This window comes from Pinus tabuliformis, chromosome 8, assembly GCF_031772625.1.
Source record: "Pinus tabuliformis cultivar Carrire ecotype Pingquan chromosome 8, CPIR1, whole genome shotgun sequence".
Taxonomy (NCBI): Eukaryota; Viridiplantae; Streptophyta; class Pinopsida; order Pinales; family Pinaceae; genus Pinus; species Pinus tabuliformis.
This window is the reverse complement of record NC_142294.1, coordinates 111,259,786-111,280,080: the sequence shown is the minus strand read 5'-3', so window position 1 is coordinate 111,280,080 and position 20,295 is coordinate 111,259,786. Positions and strand designations below refer to the sequence as shown.

General features: G+C 34.4%; 1 protein-coding gene and 1 pseudogene across 1 annotated transcript in view; both read right to left on the bottom strand.

Annotated features, from left to right (window-relative positions):
- LOC149234376 (sodium/hydrogen exchanger 8-like) overlaps positions 1 to 20,295 on the bottom strand; it is a 1,053,364-nt gene that overhangs the window by 813,356 nt on the left and 219,713 nt on the right. The gene's annotated exons all lie outside the window — the stretch shown is intronic.
- Positions 4,108 to 20,055, bottom strand: LOC149234377 (inositol hexakisphosphate and diphosphoinositol-pentakisphosphate kinase VIP2 pseudogene; annotated as a pseudogene).

Genomic DNA, 20,295 nt, shown 5'->3' with positions numbered 1-20,295 from the left:
TATAAGAGTTTTGTACATAGAGAATATTTTCATCCTAGTTCTTTGAATGCTTTTGATTGTGACCCCTCAAAAGAGGCACCAAAGTCTTGTTGACTACTTCTATTTTCCCATATGTCTATGTATGGAATGTTGTAAAACTCTTTAACACAGTTTCCATTGTCCCCCACAACATAGTCCAAAATGCATTGAGAAACTTGGTGTCCATATCTAAAATGATGCTCCTTGGTATCTAAAAGTGCACCTAGAACCTACTAGTTTTTGTAGCATCGGATGGTATTCTAGTATCAAAAATTTGTGGAGAGGCTAAAACACATGAGTTTTCCAAAACCCATAAATCGTTATAGAAATTCCACCTAGAGATGGATAAAATCAATTAATTGACCATAATTAAAAATTTCCTAAGTGTAACTTAGGAAAAATGGTTAATTAATAGTAATTAATTGAGAAAGGTGAGAATTATATTGAAACTCAAATGGATAAACTTGGAGATGATCTCATCCATCGATTCAGTTTTAATCTTGGCCATTGGAGTCCCAACTAGAGATTATAAGAAGAGGTCGATGGGTAGATGAAGAACACACTGGTGCATATACTAAGTTGGCTAAGCAGTTCGAATTCCCAATAGTAGGAGTGATTCAACAGAGGAGATCAAGCCAGTGGGTGAGTAGCAGGTGGAAGAGGGGAAACATAGAGATTTCTAGAGGAGTTTCCAGTTCTGGAGAGTCAGAAAGAGGAGGTAGAAATTATTCTCCAGGAAGCAGCCTAGGGACTGCATAGTTTCTTCAGTAGAACAGTTTGATTTGGTTGAAGGGAAGGTAATTTTCAGTACCAGAGGTTGAGAAGATTTTCTAGAGTGTCAGAGAGATAGTTTCCCAGTCAACAACAGGAAGGATAAATTGATTTTTAGGTGTTCTAAGTTGAGTGTGTAGCAGACTACACAGGGGTGATGTAGAGTCTGCATAGAGAAATTTGGATGACTAGCTATTTAGAGGCAGTTAGGTGCCATGATTTCTTAGAGAGAGGGTAAAATCCATTAGTATATTTTTCCTAATATTTCTCTTAGATAGAACTACCAATTTGGCGACATTTTATTGTATTCAAAAATTTTGTTGCTACATAATAATAAAAACCCTCACTGTTGCACCAATTTTCCCACATTGGGTTTTTCTAGGAATCTTTGTCCAAAAATAACGGTGTCATAATTGTTTTTGTGTGTGCTAGAATTTCTTAATTTCCAACATTTTTATTTTCACAGTGTTTATTTTTATTTGTGTAGAAATCACAATGTGATTAATTCATTATTAATTAGAAAATTAATAAACTGAATAAAGTCCTGATGATGGATCCTTGTTGGGATTTGAAACGTTGACAAAATATGGTTATTACTGTGGATTCTCTGAAGCATAACTCAACGGAAATGAACCACAGATGTCTAAAATCTAGAAACTAAATAATGAGTTAGGAGAATTAATTTCATTTGTTTCATTTTAAGGAATTTTCACATGGTTTCAAAACATATTTGGTGGATGGGAAACTCAGAGGCAGAGAGAGAAAATTTTTGCTGACAGAGAAATAGGATGAAATTTTCTAGGGATGCACAGTGCCTAGTCAGGAAGTACAAATTTTTGGACAAGGGTTTGATTTTCAGTTGCAGGGTGTAGAAAATTTGATTTGTTAAGAAAAGTGATTCCAGCAGACAACGTGAGCAATAGCTTAGTATTTTCATTGAGAAGCTTCATTGTCTAGGCATAGAAGTGTTTTTGCAGCAGTTTTCTAGAGAATAATCAACGTCGGGTGGAAGAGAAAGTGTACACATAGAGGGAATTTATCTCAGAGGGTTTCTAGTTCAGAAATCCAATATTTCCAGTAGCAGCAGAAAATTTTTCTCACTCCATAAGCGGGTGCAAATAACAGAGCTATTAGTCGAGCAAGCAAAGGAGGGATATTCCCATCCTAGTTTGATTTTTTGCAGTGATGGCCACAATCGGGCTTAGATATCAAGACAGGTTGGATAAAGCTTCCAACTATACCATCTCGAAGGCTAGGATGTCCTTCCTGCTAGATGAGCAAGGCATGAAAACCTATGAAAATAACATTGTGGAAGTACCTACTAATGTAGATCAGCTGAAAGGGTTCAGGAAAAAATGGCCAAGGAAAAGTAGATGATCCTGGATGGAGTCTGTTGGGCCTCAAAATAGTCCCTATTTTCACTCCATTATTCACCAATATTTTCACATTTTACCTTCATGTTACCTCCATCCCACCTCCACATCATTCCATTTACCTCATTATTGGATTATAACTATGCTTTTCCAAAGTTTATTAATTCTTAACATTTTTAAGTGAATTTATGGCTAAACTTTAGAAAATAAAATGCTTATACTTATACCTAACAATTAGAATGAGTTTGTTGACATGTGTAGGCACAAAGGAAGCTTCCAGGGCATCTTTATGTGGCCTTGAATGATCAAATTCGAATTTGATAAGATAAGCTTCATGGAGAAGATCATGGACCTCATGGAGGAGATTATGGAGGATAGGGTTATGTGTCATCATTGGTTGAGAAATATGTGGGTCAAAGGAGAGAATAGTGGGTCTACATTTATGAGGTTGTTATCATAAGTTTTTGTATAAATAGGAGTACCTCCTCCATTCCAAAGAGGAGGACTCTTAGAGCATTGTATCCAATTGATGATGGAATAGAATAAGGCTTCATTTTTCATATATTTCCATTATGTAGTTTTAGAATGTAGGATATGAATTTATGTAGTTTTAGATATAAGTTTTCTTAATGTAGTATATGGAATAATTTGTCTTGTTCTTAGGAGAATTGAACTCACTCTAAAAGGATGAGAGAAACATGTTATTTCATATTAGATCTTATTTCATTGTTTAGATGTTTAAGGATTTGATTGATGAATGAGTTTTAAATTAGAATCTAATCAGCATATGAGAGGACAACTAAGGGTCTAAGTTAGGCTCTCTCTCTCTATTTGATTTGCATGATAATTGGAATTCATTCTTTTGCTTTTATGTTTCAAGTATCATATGAGGAGATACCAAGAGTCTAAGTTAGGCTCTCTCTCCAATGATTTATATGGTAATTGAAATTTGTTCTTTTGTGTTTATGTTTCAAAGTTATTTCATTTCTTATGCTTGTGAATGAATCTTAGTTTAGTTTGGACTAGTACATGTGAGGAAAATCAAGAGACTAAGTTAGTCTCTCTCTCTACTTGAATCTAAACAACAATTAAGTTCATTCTCTTGTCTTTATTTCAAGTTTCTGGTTTATGAATGATTTCTCTATGATACTGTAAGGAAGGACAACCAGGACCTCCTTAGTTAGGAGCCTCTTTCCTTGCATATTATATTGAATCTTAAATAATTTCATTAGACATAAAATTAGTTGCCTAATTTTGCATATATATTGCTGGCACCATCACAAGCTTACGAGTTTCCCTGGTCGATAATTTATGCAGCAATTTAAGTCCAATAAATTGCCCAACATTTTGGTGCCGTTGCCGGGGAATGGTGCTAAGGGATTAGGCATTAGAAATTTAATTTAGTACTAGTATTTTTCTTTAGACAAAATAATTTGTGAGACCTGGTGACAGCAGGATCTTCACAAAGAAGTTTAAGTTTGAGTTTTCTGATAGTTTAGTGTTTAGCTAGTTTTAAATTTCGTCTTTTCAAGAACACCCCCCCTCCATGAATAAAAACAAATCAAGCGATGAGTATGCTCTCTTCTTGCGCTTCGTGCGATCAGGAAGATCAGAAAGTCAATTGATTTGGTTCGAATAAAACTACTCTTGCTGAGAACTAATGTGCAACATGACAATAAAGAATTTTGTGAATAAAAAAATCTAGATGAAATTTAGTTTTTTTTTAGATTTAAAAAAAAAAAAAAATAATTATAATATATGTATCATATATACATATTATTATTAAAAAAAAATTAACCATTTCTTTTGTTGTTTTTTTTAGATATTTAAAACAAAACAAAAAAAATTAGATTTAGTTATTGTTTAATTTTAGACTATTTCTTTATTAGGTTTTAATAAAAAAATTATTGTTGATTTTTTTAAAAATCTCAATTTAAATAACAAATTAAATTTTTTTTGTTTTTTTAATTTGTTGTTTAAAACAAAATAAAATCAACATAAAAAATAAAAAATATGTTTTCTCAAACATCTGCAATACAATGTAGGCCATATAGTCCAGCTCTCTAGTTTTATACAAGCGGTGAAGAGCATCATCACAAACAAGGCTGCGTTCTCCTTGCAGTGAATCATCCAAGTTACAATACCAAAGGACATTCATTAAAGAATGGATATGAGATTCTGATGTAAAGTATAGACGAGTTCGGACATGTCGTTCAGGAGTCTTGACATTTGCATACTTTGGATCCAGACGATACTGTGTCTCTTTACCATCATGATCTTCTGGATCCAATGCCTGTTCACTTGATTTTCTTGAATCATCAGACATTCTCCTACATCTCTTCGCAGAATCACATTCATCATCACCAAAATTAGAAGATATGTCAGAGCATTCTTGAGAATACTTCAGTTCTGCAACATTAATGGCTTCTTGGCGAGTGTTTCGAAGATCAATCAATATCTTTCCAAGCAATCGGCGTGCAATCTTTGACCCAATTTTGAGTTTATGTTTAGGATTAATGCCATATTCATTAGGAATAACTCCATCTGCAAGCAACTGAGTCACTTTGAAGAGCTCATCCAAGCCATCAAGATGCAGATGTGCATTGTGTATGAGGTCATACTTGCACGAATCATAAACATCTGGAATCTGTGTGATATCAAACCGGTCCTTTCTTTCATTGTACAAGTCTCGCTCCAGCTTTTTCCAGCGCGCAAACATTAAGAGGAATCCTTCACTGCCACATGGTAATCCAGCAGCAATTCTATCAACATCCATATTCGTCTTCCCAAGAGCTTTAGCCTGATCATATGGAGGAAGGGCTTCATCCGAAGTTGTCTCAGCAAGACCTTCTTCTTCATCTTTTGCTAGTTGTTTGACTTGTGTTGTTACTTTCTTTGTAAGCGCAGCCATCCTTGGAAGAAGTTCACGCGCATTACTTGGCAAGCCAGCAGCATCAACCATCCATGGAGATTCTTCATTAACTGGAGCGTTTGATTTTTTTTTACCTCCTGAAGTTATTATCTCATACAATCTGGCCTTGGCTTCTTCCATTTCTATGCTGGCGTTAGATGTGATTCCGGTTCTCCGCGCAACAAAATGAACAAAAAGTTTGACTGCATGCTGGAAGTAATGAACAAAAGGTTTGAGTGCAGTTTTGAAAATATGAAGTTCGCTGAGCCTAAACTACACCTGTACATGCATTTCTATGATCAAACAGTCAAGTTTCAGCTTCAATGCGTGAAGGAATGCGTGTCCATTGTACTGTCGTTGGCATGCCTTCATATAGCGCAATCCAGGCACTTGTTTTTCTTGGAGCAATTTTCGACTGAAATCTTGCTGATATTCAGAGATTTTCCAACAGAAAAAAAATCATTTTACCAGCTCTCCAGGAGCTCCAGAACGCTGCCATCAATGAGGTATACAATGCTCAACAAAAAAAAAATCTTCAAGAGCGCTGCCATCCGTTTCTTTTTGCATTTCTTTTGGTTTGTTTTGTATTTTTAGGTTAATGTTTGTTATTATAATTATATTAATATATTAATATAATTATAATATGTTATGTTTGTTATTATAATTTGTTCTTAATATTTGTTATATTGTTAGGTTAATATAATTGTAATTAAGATTTGTTGTACATATTTATTAGTTATGTTATTTAATTATTAATTAATGATTGTTATAAAAATTGTATTAATATATTAATTATATTAATATATTAATATGTTTTATAATTGCATTAATTAATAGAATTATAATTTCTTGTTATTTTGATTGATTTGTTTTTGTATATATTTAGTTATAATTTCTTAATGATTGATTTATATATTTAGTTAATGTTTGATTTGTATTAATATATATTATGATTGTATTAGTATATTAATTATATTAATATGTTATAATTATATTAATATGGTTAAAAAAAAAAAAAAACATTTTTATTTTATATTTATTTTTAGTTAAAAAAATTGGATTTTCTTAAAAAAACAAAAAAAAAATACTAACTTCATTTTAAGGATTTCCTAAATAAATTTTGTTGATTTTACAATTTTAAAAGAAAATTCAACTTAAATAATAAATTAAAAAAATTTTAATTTATTGTTAAAAGTAAAATCAACATAAAAAAAACACATACTTTTCACAAAATTCACATAGGTTTGAAAACAAATAATGGAACTTTTGGAAGCAAAACTTAAAAGACCATTTGGTGGATTTGCTGATTAACTTGCATAGAATGCACAATGTAATATTGTTGTATGCTTTTACAATGTACTAATCCGCAGGACACAGCACATGCCAAACTTTTCGCCATGACACAAACAGGGAGTATAACATTTCCATGGTTATTTTAAGAATGGAATGATTTTAATATCATGATTAAGTCAAATTCAAAACTTTGATTGTCCTTAATTTGATTTATTTGGTATAAATTTTTGCGTAAGAAACATGAAGCAAATGGCCATTTCTTCATGAGCACACTTATGTTTTCTTTGTACCAAGTTTTTTTACATGTTACAGGATAATCAAGTGATCATAAGGAGATTACATTATGTGCACAATTGGTCTTCCAAAGACTAAGTCATGATATATTCTAAAGACAAATCCAACTCTACAACCACTCATTTGCAACTCCCTTTTTGCAAAACATTTTCCACCAATTGTCAATCCATAAAAGGATCCCATTTCCGTATCCATTTTTCACAGCAAGAGTTCTTATTCATCCAACATGCATTTCCTTACATTCATTTCTTACAAGCTTATTGCCATTTCCATTATCTTCACCATTCCCCTTCATTTCCACCAATAAAACTCTGCTTGAGTCAAAGTCCTAGAGTCTATGTATCATTGAAAAAACACCTAGAGGCTTGCATGCCTTAATGGCAAGTACTCTTGCCAATGAACAATGGGAGTACATTAATATCCCTTGTTCGTTGGATCTTGTAGGTGACTCGACCACGACAAATTTATTCGTACCTACAAAGATGTGTTAGGCATCCTGATTCCCATTGGAATCAATGGTGGGAGCTCTTGTGTTGGCTAGGGGCATTCATTAACGGCCACTAAGTCAACAACTTCTTGCTATGTTCGACATCGACACATTTAATCACATAGTAAGATTTGTGCCATCGAGCGTTGAAGACTTGAAGACCCATATTTTGTAACAGATGAAGCCAATTTCCATTCATTGTATTTCCATCCATTGTATACATTGTATTTCACTTGAGGACAAGTGAAAAAATAAGGCTGGGAGGAAAATGTAACTTCTATATTTTGTATACCTTCCAAGCCTTATATATTTTCAACCATATTCAGCAAGACTCATCAGATTCATCATCCAGCAGCAGATACAACTTTCAGCCATGTTTAGCAGACTCCTCATATTTTTCATCCAGCAGCAGAGGATCCAGCAGCCGATACAATAACACAGATTCATCTTTCATCCACAGCTTGAAGAAGCAGATTTAGAGCAGAATTGTGGCAGTTGCACATGCATGATTCATGCATGATTTTTCCAACCAAGTAAAGAAGACCATGAACAAAAGTTCTTGCAGCCACACGTGCACAACTCTCATCCATTTTGGAAGGGTAAGTTAAGGTATGATATTTTCTAACTTTTAACCATTAAATTCCTTGAAAAGTTAGAATAATAATTTTTGGAAAAACTTCACTTCCTTTTCCCTTCTTTTCCCCATTTCACATAACTGCCCAAACCATCCGTTTAAGGGGAAGGATACACTTACATACATGCTTTGTTACATTCATATCCACATTCATATATCACAACCCCACTTAACCCCACTTACCTTCAAAGTATATTCACTATTACATGAGCATACAAATGACTTTGTCGGAAGTATTTAGAAGTTAATTGGATGCGAAAACAATCATGGTTGTTACACAAGAACCAACCATGACGCATTCCAACAAAAATACTCTGCCATTATTACATGAGCTTACAAGTGGCTTTGATAAAAGTATTTAAAAGTTAATTGGATGCCAACAAATCATGGTTGTTACACAAGAACCAACCATGATGCATTCCTACAAAAATAATCTGCAACAAAAATCACATTATCAATATGCAAAGATCATACATTGAATGCAACAAACAAAATATGGTTGAAACACAAAAACCAACCAAGTTGTAATTCATCAAAATAATGCTTTGCAAAAGTTATGTAAATGACATCATGCAGAGTTTAAGCCAAAGCTCAAAAAGTAATGTAATAGATTGCATGAGGACATGCAATATCTTGAGTTTGGGGGAGATGTTGGGCCTCAAAATAGTCCCTATTTTCACTCCATTATTCACCAATATTTTCACATTTTACCTTCATGTTACCTCCATCCCACCTCCACATCATTCCATTTACCTCATTATTGGATTATAACTATGCTTTTCCAAAGTTTATTAATTCTTAACATTTTTAAGTGAATTTATGGCTAAACTTTAGAAAATAAAATGCTTATACTTATACCTAACAATTAGAATGAGTTTGTTGACATGTGTAGGCACAAAGGAAGCTTCCAGAGCATCTTTATGTGGCCTTGAATGATCAAATTCGAATTTGATAAGATAAGCTTCATGGAGAAGATCATGGACCTCATGGAGGAGATTATGGAGGATAGGGTTATGTGTCATCATTGGTTGAGAAATATGTGGGTCAAAGGAGAGAATAGTGGGTCTACATTTATGAGGTTGTTATCATAAGTTTTTGTATAAATAGGAGTACCTCCTCCATTCCAAAGAGGAGGACTCTTAGAGCATTGTATCCAATTGATGATGGAATAGAATAAGGCTTCATTTTTCATATATTTCCATTATGTAGTTTTAGAATGTAGGATATGAATTTATGTAGTTTTAGATATAAGTTTTCTTAATGTAGTATATGGAATAATTTGTCTTGTTCTTAGGAGAATTGAGCTCACTCTAAAAGGATGAGAGAAACATGTTATTTCATAATAGATCTTATTTCATTGTTTAGATGTTTAAGGATTTGATTGATGAATGAGTTTTAAATTAGAATCTAATCAGCATATGAGAGGACAACTAAGGGTCTAAGTTAGGCTCTCTCTCTCTATTTGATTTGCATGATAATTGGAATTCATTCTTTTGCTTTTATGTTTCAAGTATCATATGAGGAGATACCAAGAGTCTAAGTTAGGCTCTCTCTCCAGTGATTTATATGGTAATTGAAATTTGTTCTTTTGTGTTTATGTTTCAAAGTTATTTCATTTCTTATGCTTGTGAATGAATCTTAGTTTAGTTTGGACTAGTACATGTGAGGACAATCAAGAGACTAAGTTAGTCTCTCTCTCTACTTGAATCTAAACAACAATTAAGTTCATTCTCTTGTCTTTATTTCAAGTTTCTGGTTTATGAATGATTTCTCTATGATACTGTAAGGAAGGACAACCAGGACCTCCTTAGTTAGGAGCCTCTTCCCTTGCATATTATATTGAATCTTAAATAATTTCATTAGACATAGAATTATTTGCCTAATCTTGCATATATATTGCTGGCACCATCACAAGCTTACGAGTTTCCGTGGTCGATAATTTATGCAGCAATTTAAGTCCAATAAATTGCCCAACAGAGTCCAGGACCATATTGTTTCACATATATTGACTAAGAACATGACCAAAGATATGTGGGATGCTCTCTCAAGACTATATCAGGATCCTTCTGAGTAGCGGAAGATTTTTATTGAAGGAAAAGCTGAGGAACATCAAGATGCTAAAGGGTGAAGGAATTAATCCCTTTCTCACCAAAATTCAAGATATTCAAGATGAGCTTGCAGCCGTAGGGGAAGGACCCCAAGATACAGAGCTAGTGCATTTAGCCCTGAATAGTGTCTCCGAGGAATGGTAAATCTTTTTCCAAAGAGTTTTGGGATGAGATACATTACTAGGGTGTGATAGGATGTGGTCATACCTATAATAGGAAGAGATGAGGTGAACCTTAGTAAAGGTCTCCATCAATGGTAGAAACAACAAGGGATCGAAAGGTGTGAAGGAGGAATACAATGTGTCCCTTGCATCAAAGGGGAAAGAAAAAGGTCCCAGTAAAGGAGATGGCTCATTGGGAGAGAAGAAGAAGAAAAGGGATTTATCCAAGATCAAGTGCTTCAGGTGTAGTGAGTTTGGCCACTATAGTACTCAATGTACTCAAAGGAAGAATGATAAGAAGTAGAAATAGGATTAGGCATAAACATCCACAAAGATAAGCAAGTTATCCTCCAGGTTGGAGGAAGATTTAGCCATGTTTGTAGCTATACCTCCACGAGTGAGGAGGGGCGATATGTAGCTTTCATCCCAGAGTTGCATAGAGATTTGGGCAGGGTCTAGTGAGGAAAGCATCATATGGTGTTTGCATCAGATGGTGTTTCCTCATGGATCATTACCTTGATAAATGGGTCAACAATATTTAGTAGCAAGAGGATTAGTGTCGGTTGATGTAGTCAAATTCTAGAGCGATAGTTGCATAGTAGTTGCAGTCAGATGCTGAGAAGCGCAAAGCAATGTTGACAATAGTGTAGGAGGCACAGTGCAAAGTCAACAACACATATTACTTAGTGGGTAGTGCAGAGGCTAGTAGTAGTCAAAGAATCAAGAGACATTTGCAGCACAAAAGCATAATTGATTCGTTATTTTGGATGCTTATTAGTTGCAGTAGTTATAGTATCAGAAACAATAGTTGAGAGGGAGTGTTAATTGAGTTACAGTGCAAATGTAGAGTTCGCAGCAATAAAGGATGTATAGTGCAGTGTAAAAAACAAAATATATGCAAAAATTTGTTTCAACTACATTTAGTGGCAGATGAATTAGAGTTAGTACAATAGTTGGTGGACAGTGGTGGGCAACTAGTTGTCAAACATCAATAGCGTGGTTGGAGGATGTTGCAAAGACAAGGTGTGGTGACAATTGTGTAGCACTAGTTGGAGAGAACACCTTCCTCGCTAAGAGGAAGTGTTATTTTTTGTAGCATCAGATAATGTTCTAGTCTCGAAAATTTGTGGAAAGTATAAAACACAAGATTTCTCCAAAACCCATAAATCGTTTATGGAAATTCCACCTAGAGACACCTCAATTAAATTAATTGACCATAATTAAAAATTTCATAACTTAGGAAAAATGGTTAATTAATAGTAATTAATTGAGAAAGTCGAGAATTCTCTAGAAACTCACATGAATCGACTTAGAGGTGATCTCAACCATCGATTAAGTTTTAATCTTAGTCATTGGAGTCCCAATTGGATATTATAAGAAAAGGTTTATGGGTAGATGCAGAACACACTAGTGAAAATATACAATTCCCTTGGCAGTTCAAATTCCCAATAGCAGGAGTGATTCAACAGTGGAGTTTGAGCTAGTGGTTGAGGACCAGGTGGAAAAGGGGAAACATAATACATTTGCATAGGAGTTTCTAGTTTCAGAGAGTTAGAAAGAGGAGGTCAAAATTATTTTCCAGGAAGCATCGTAGGGACTGTGCAGTTGCTTCAACATAGCAGTTTGATTTGGATGAAGGGAAGGTCATTTTCAAATCCGAGGCCAGGAATATTTTTCAAAGTGCCAGAGAGACAATTTCCTTATCAGTAGCATGTAGGACAACTTGATTTGTAGGAGTTCCGAGTTGAGTGTATAGCATACTATGTAGGGGTGACATGGAGGTTGTGTAGAGCAATTTGGAAGACTATATTTTAAGAGGCAGTTAGGTGTCAGGATTGCTTAAAGAGAGGGTAAAATACCTCAATATGTTTTTTCTAGTATTTCTCTCAGATAGAATTGCCAGTTTGGAAACATTTCATTGTACTCAGAAATTATGTTGCTGCGTAATAATAAAAATCCTCAATGTTGTACCAATTTTCTTGCATTTGGTTTTTCCGAGGACATTTGACCAAAAATAATGGTGTCATAATTTTTGTGTGTGGGTTAGAATTTCTTAGTTTCCACCATATTTATTTTTGCAACATTTATTTTTATTTGTGAAGACGTTGTAGTGTGATTGATTGGATATTAACAAGAAATTAATAAATCGAATAATTTGTTAGGAGAATTAATTCCAGTTGTTGCATTTCAAGGAATTTTCACAGAACTATTCAAAGAAAATCTTTGTTGATTCTTTCCCTTTGATAGTCTTTTTATATGGCATGAGAATACACATTTTGTTGAACTATCAACCATCATAAACAGGGAGTTATCTCCCTCAATGGTTGTTGGTAAACATCCCACGAAATCCATTTAAATTCTTTCCTAAGTATGAGTGGGTGAAAGTAAGGGATGGTATAGACCTTTCTTCTTGTCACTGGACTTAATAGTGCAACAAAGTATAAATCCTCTAGTGAACCTTTCTACATGTTCTTACATTCTAGGTTAGTAGACATACTATAAGTTGGAAAGTGTCTCCCCAACATCAAAATGCTCCACAACCTAGGAGTGTTGGCCTATTCAATTAGTTGCAGTCACTCACCTTTAGGAACAAAAAGCTTGTCCAACTTGTAGAGTAACCATTCATTATAGAGATGATAATGAATTATGTTATCACCTTCATCCACATGACTTTGGAATTATAGCTACATATACACATCCATGAAATCCTCATCTTATATATGTGCCTCTTTATATGCATCATTGGTGAAAGGTTCCATGTGCATCAAAGTTCCTAAAGTTGTATTTTTTTATTTTTTATTTTTATTTTTATTTATTTTTTATTATGTGGGTGGCCTTGAAATCATGTCGACCAACTTATTTGTGTTGTATTTCTAATACTTAATGACTTAATAAGATTGTTTTGAGAACCCCATCCACTTGTAGTGTCTAGTTTTCTATAGTTTACTCTAGGTCTGTAGATACTGTAGCAACTAGTGATTTGTGTGGATGATGATATCCTTTCACATTCCACTTTATGAAAACTTGCACAAAGTCATAGAGCTAGTAGTCATAGGTAGGGAAATTGAGGATTTCCCCAAAAATACTTTGGAATGGTAACATACAAGTCTTCCTCCTTGGATTAAGACTGATCCCGTGGCATCCCTACTCCCATCCATCTCTACTTCAAAGGGTTGCTAAAAGTTTGGTAATGTAGTATTAGTGCTTAACTAATTTTTATCTTCAACTCACCAAAAGCCTTATGTTGACCCATCCCCTAGTGGAAGCTCCTGTCACTCTTTTTTATAGCGTGGAGTGGTTCCACTATTGTTGAAAATGAATCTACGAATTTTCTTAAGTACTATATTTCTCCAACAAAACTCCAACTTAGAATACATTTTTAGGAAACTGTTACTTCATGATGGACTCCATATTTGTAGGATTTATCTTAAGTTATCCTCACCAATCACATAACCTAAATACATCAATTACTATTGTACAAACTAATATTTTTTGAGATTTTCCAGTAGTTCATGCTTCTTCAAAGTCCCTAGCACATGTACCAAGTATAAGATATGCTCTTCCTAGGTAGTACTATAAGCCAATATATTATCCAAATAAACAACAACAAATGAATCTAGATAAGGGCATAGTACATCATTCATTAGTCTCATGAAGGTAGCTAGTGTATAGAATAGACCAATTCACATAACTAACCATTCATACAAATGTTATCTAGTTTTGAATATGGTAGACCAAGTGTGTTATTCTTAAAATTGAACCTTGAGATACCATGTTTTTAATTCCATCTTGGTGAAGTACTTTTGATACTGCAACTGATCTAACAAACATCAACCTTGGGTAGGGGGTATTTTTCCCTATGCGTGATCTCATTTAAAAATGTAATCAATACACATTCATTGAGTACCATCCTTATTTGGCACAATTATGATGGGTGACTCACAGGGTGAGTTACTTGATTGAATCACACCCTGCTCTAGCCAAAATTGTAACTTCTTATTCACTTCAGTTGCTGCAAGAGTGCATTGTTTATACAACCAAATGTTCAGTAATCGAAATTTTGGAAATAATTGGATTTCATGGTCCAATTACCTCTTGGATGGTATCCATTAGAGGAAATTTCAGCCTAAAAGTGGCATCCTAAGGAAAAATAATAAAATAAGAGGAAAATAATAAAATGAGAGTTATAAATTTTGGAGGGAAAAGAAGAAAACTACCCCTTTTTTTAATTGTATTTTTTGCTCATCTCCTTATATGTTTACTCAAAATTCAAGTGTAGATACTCATTGGATGCGGAGTTAAATTCCACATTCAATGAGTACCCATTGTGCATACTTATGAGAAGACACACAATGATAAAAAATGAAGATACATTAAAAAAGTGTGTTGAAAATTTCGAAAATTCTAGAAAATTGTTGAAAATTGTATTATGATACCGTTCTGACAATATATGTCACTTCTTCTAAGTCCACATGAATGAGGATGTATGAAATATCTGTCATGTCACACCAGCTAAAATTTATAGGATGGCTGGGGCAATTTAACAAGCTTTCCCTATGACTAAACATAGAAAAACCATAAATAAAGGATATATGAGTGCATTTGAAGTGTATCCAAGTAAGAATATCAAGTACAATTGCCAAAAAAATATCTATTGTGTGCAAAATAAGCTTAGGAGTATTATTATGGTTTAAAGGTGTGCAAGAGGAGTCTAAGGAGTTTTCCTGTAGTGTTAAGGGTGTGTTATGAAGGATTGAGGTATATGATGCTATGAAGTGCACTATTTTTGAGTCATGATGTTGTAAATTGCACTATTTTGGGATTATATTTTGGGGAATAATTCTCTGAGTTTTGCCAAGGCACGAAGGCTAAATATGACGAGAGTTTGAAGCTTTGTCTAGTGTATGAAGTAAGGAGAGGCACTGGAGCGTGAAAGTTAAGGGTATGATGATGCTATGAAATGCATGAAGTATGAAGCATGTAGGTGAAGTTGGTAGTATTTTGTGTATAAAGAACTTAGGTTGGTGCCTTTACAGTTCTTGCTAAGTTGGTGCTTAGCTAAGGATATTGGTGCCTTTACAGTTCTTGCTAAGTTGGTACTTAGCTAAGGAGATTCTTATTTCTAGTAGGTACTTAGTTCCTAAAAGATTTCTAATAGTAGGTTGGTGCCTATAGACAATTATAAAGATAATATTTTGTAGTTTTCCCTTGAAAAGGTTTCTACATTAAACTATGTGTACTATGTTGAGTTCACATGCATTTATTGTTTTGAATTTAATGAACGATTGATGAATATTCATCTAAAGTAAAAAAGAAAGGATCTTATATCAATTCACCCCACACCTTCTCAATATAAGCATAATTTCAATTATTGGTATCAAAGTGGGCTCCTTCGAAAGTAATCTATTTGTTGGAAGGTAGATTTTGGGAGCACACATGGTCGATCAAGAAGGTTTATCCACAAATTAAGCCCCTTTATTTGATATAACAAAGTATGCATTCTAGAGTACAAGGATGCAAACTTATCTAATAGCTATTGGGTTTGATATTTGGAAATAAATTGTGTATAGTTATACGACTCAAAAAACTGCTACAGATATGGCCAAGAAGAATGCTAGTGAACATAATGCTATTGAGCATAATGCAAAATAAAATTGGGACAAACTTCAAAACATAAATGAAGGGAAATGACAAGGTGAAGAAGGAAAATATACAAACTCATATAAGACAATTATAGAGCTTGAAAATCAAAGATGAAGAAAATGTTGTAGCATATTTCCTCAGTATGGATGAAATTTTCAACAAAATCAAAGGACTTGGTGAGAAGTTTGAAGAACTAATGATTGTGCAAAAGGTGCTAAGGTCATTCCTCTTAAGATTTGATGCCAAGGTATTTTCCATTAAATAAATGAAGAACCTAGAGAATATGATGATGGATGAGCCGCATTATATTCTCACTACATATGAAATGAAGATAGAAAAAGAAAAACCAACATAGAAAGATGCATTTATAAAGCATTAAATAAGAAAAAAAGAAACAAATCCTGTGATTGTTCCAACAATGATTAGATACGGAAGAAGCACAATTTGTGACAAAGCTAAAAAAAGGATTTGGAAAATACAAAGGTCAACTACCCTTCAAATTTTTAAATTGTGGTAAAGTAGGACATTTTGCTGATAAATTTCCATATGAAAAAATATAATACAATGATGATGAAGAAAAACATAAAAATAAAAGAAAACCTTATAGACACAACCAAAAGGAAAATATACTATGAAGAGTTTCTACTCTAGATAGCACAAGAGCTCATATAAAGAAAGTGATGGATATGTTTCTAATATTGACAAAGAATAATTCCTCTTCATATCTCTTGATTTAAATTATACCGATAAAGAAAATGGAGATAATTAGATATAAAAATAAAATTAACAAGAAGAAGACATTGACGAGGAAGTAAATCTTGAAGCAAAAATCATAGTGCAAAGAATAAACAAGCTTAAGGGAAAGAATAAAAAAAAGAAGTAGTGGCATAAATATGAAAAGGAGGATCATGATCTTGATGAAACAAAAAAACAAATTATCATCCTGAAGTCTCAAATAGATAGAAGAAGTGGTGAGAAGCTAGTTGAAATAAAAGGAAGAAAATTGTGAGAAGCTAGAAAATGAAATCGTTTCCTTAAAAAAGGAACTAGAAAAAACAATTGACTAGTTGAATAGAAGCTTGAATTTTGGAAAGAGTGCAAAAATATTAAATAATATTCTCAATTTCTAAAGGTCACCATTCATCAAGCCACATCTTGGCTACAACGAAAAACAAAAAACTATTGAGGGAAATGCAAGTACTAAGCTCACAAAGCCATTCGAAATGAGAAATTAAGAAAATATTAAAAGATATGCTAATATTCTCAAAGACCGCATCAATAATGAAAGCAATAGTAAGAAAGGAAATGAGGACTAGTCAAAATTATTATTTTTCTCACATGAAAAACAAAGAAGTTCATAATAGAAATTAACTGGGAAGGCCTTTCACAACCTAGTACCAAAATCTCTTCCTTGGCTATTGCTTTTCCTGCAATAATTTTGGTCATAAAGAAATAGATTGTAGATCTTATGCAAGAAGTGATCATGTGAGATATATAAATAGAGGATCTTATAAGACCTCAAATAACGATAATATGAGAAACAAAACTAGAAGTTCTCATGGGTTTGTTGATATAAACTACAATTTATTTGCTCCCCTCCTTGATTACAATACTGAATTTATAAGTATAATAACTATGGAAGCATAGAATGTGACTATAGAAGAAGAACAATACATTTTATGTTGACAATGTTGAATACCACCAACAGTAGGGGGTCCCCTCAATATGAAGTCCCAACTAGACCTCACACCATTTGGAGTAGGATCCCCATCCGGATAATAGGCACGACCACCATTATTCTTGCAGATTTTCCTTGGATGCAATTATCAACATAAGAGATTATACACAAACTTTAAGATAAGCAAATAAGTTGACACTGTGAAGCATACAATTGCAATGTATAAAATTTTATACAAATGGAGTAGAAATAGTGAGCCTCTAACATAAAAGTAATAGTATTATTCTAGTAAATACACATGGGAGCATAGAAAGAATCAATAGTTAGCCTGCAAAATAGTTGACAAGGTAACCACAATAATAAAAGCAAGTAACAATGCACATTCAACAAGATATATTCTAAATCCAAAGAAATAGTTCATTTTCCCTAGTATGTATGAACACAAAAATATATCACAAACATTAAAACAATAGTCTTACAACATCCATGGTACATGCATGAAAGTGGACCAGCTTTGAGTGCTTCAAATATTAAGTGAAAGTTCCAAGTACACAATTACAATGATGCAACACTAGCTCCAATAGTGGACTATTAAGTCACCACTTGCTCCTCCAAATAATGATCTTCTCTCCTATTCCAAGCTTGAGAAGCGAAGGTGAAAATTCCTTTTGGTTGAGGCATGAGGATTTATTTATAAAAAATGTGGTGACCTTTCACCTCCCATGTGACTCTTGACATCCCTCATGAATCTTGAGCTCCCATGTAACTTTTGAACTCCTACATGACTTGAGGACTACATAATGAATTTTAACATTCCATGTGTGACCCTTGGGCTTCCACACATTTTATATTTTCTCATTTTGAAAATAAAAAATTACATTCCACTAATAATGTGGAAAAAATACATGGGACCAAACAACACTCTTGTGTTGACACTTTGAATGACCATAATTTGGTGACTATGACATGATGGAAATGTATCGATGTGAAGTTCCTTTCTCCATTGATATGTCTTCAACTCTTGATGGTTGATCTATGATGTGCTTCATCTTCACCCTCCAAAATGTCTAGATGAATATTGGAACCTTCTAAGTCAACCTAAGTTTCCATCTCTTTGTCATGGTCCAAGATTCCTTTATCTCTTGCATGATAGTATCTTTGTATATCATATCCACAAGTTGTTCTTGTAACCTCTACTTGATGCCGTCCTTGAGCAACATCTTGCCATGTGAGGATGATAAAACCTACAAATGGATTTTACCCATGACAAGGCGACATTAGTCCTACAATCACCTATTCTATATTGTTTTCTCACATGAGATGATGACAATGATGGGATAGTGTGCAAGGCTAAGCGAGCGGCCTTGTTGGGAGTAGTCCGTAGGATCAAGACGCAAGGAGTGAGGTATCTGGGAAAAGTGATTTTGCAATGCATATTGGCAAGGGAGAGGCAAGTCATGAATTGCACATTGAGAAATTCCAAGAGGTAGGGAAGGCCTTCCTGCTCACTAAGAATGTGCAATGCGTAGTGCTTTAAGGGAGGGGTCTAGGTGCCACACAGTTGAGCACTACAAGGGATGAAAGATGACCCTACTTCTCATTGAAAGTGTGTAGTGCATAGTGGGGGAAATGATGGTAAAGGAATTGCGCAGAGGGCAAGTTCAAGAGACAAGAGTGACAAGCTTGGGCATTGTAACTGCGTAGTGTGCAGTAGCTGAAGAAGAGGGCCTAAGCATCACAAAGTTGTCTTCTGCAAGGGTCCATAAATGACCCGAATATCCACTTGAAGTGTGTAGTGCATAGTGCTAGGTAGGGTTGGTAAAAATTACACATTTGGCAAGTATAACCAACAAGATGAAAAGATTGTGCTCTGAAGTTTCTCAATTCATTGTTGAACGAGGATTCCCTTTATGATTTTGTAGCATGCAGTTCCAAGAGGTAATAATTACACCACTATGGCTTAGGAATGTGTAATGTGTAGTACACTTGGCTCAGGGATAAATATTAGTCATGAATTTTACAAGTTGTGAGGACTAAGAGAACTCCAAAATTGACCAAGTGTTGGCTCAGTGAGACAAGAGAGTAAGAGTAAGAGCACAATGGAGATAGGATGACAAAATTCATTCTTTCCCAAATCTGGTGGAGTTATCCTTGGGTGAAAACGCCATGTTCATCTCATTGAGAACTTTCCAATGATATAAATTTTACTTCAATTTGAATCCCAGATCAAAATTTATGCCCTTTTAAATATTAACCAATTAACTCTTTCCACATCGTCAAATGTTGCCATGTTGCACCCATGTGTCTCCCAATTGGCCTTGCCATGTCATTTTCAATTCCTATGTGGCCACAATAACACATCCATGGTGCTTTCCACATCAATTTAACTCATAAGTCCCATTGGGCTCGACCTCTTCATGCAAATCCATAACTCCCTTTATATCTGATCACAGGGGATATCTAGGTGCACACATAGTTTTCACTTGGAAAACATGTAAAACCCCCATATCCCTGGATATATTTGGATCAATGCATCTCCTCAACCATATCCAAACCTAACCCACATCTAGGGCTCTGTATATCTGTTCCTTGTCCTCACCCCCAGATATCTTAGATTCCTGGACACATCCACCACTTAACCAGGCATCAATCCTCGTGCTAGAAGTTTTCTCGATGGGCCCCATTCTAGATTTCAGACAAAATACATCTTGCAATAAATATGACTTCCATATTCAAGCACCCAAATGGGGCCCACCCCAAATTTAACTCTTTTTACTTGCTCTCTACTATAGTCATCCAAACTAATCCAAATTTGGCACTTCCACAAAAGTGCACAAGCACAAATAACCTAGATGTCTAGACCTCCTAGACATATCCGCCAACCTTAAATGCATCCATCCTAGATACAAACTATGCCAAGGCCT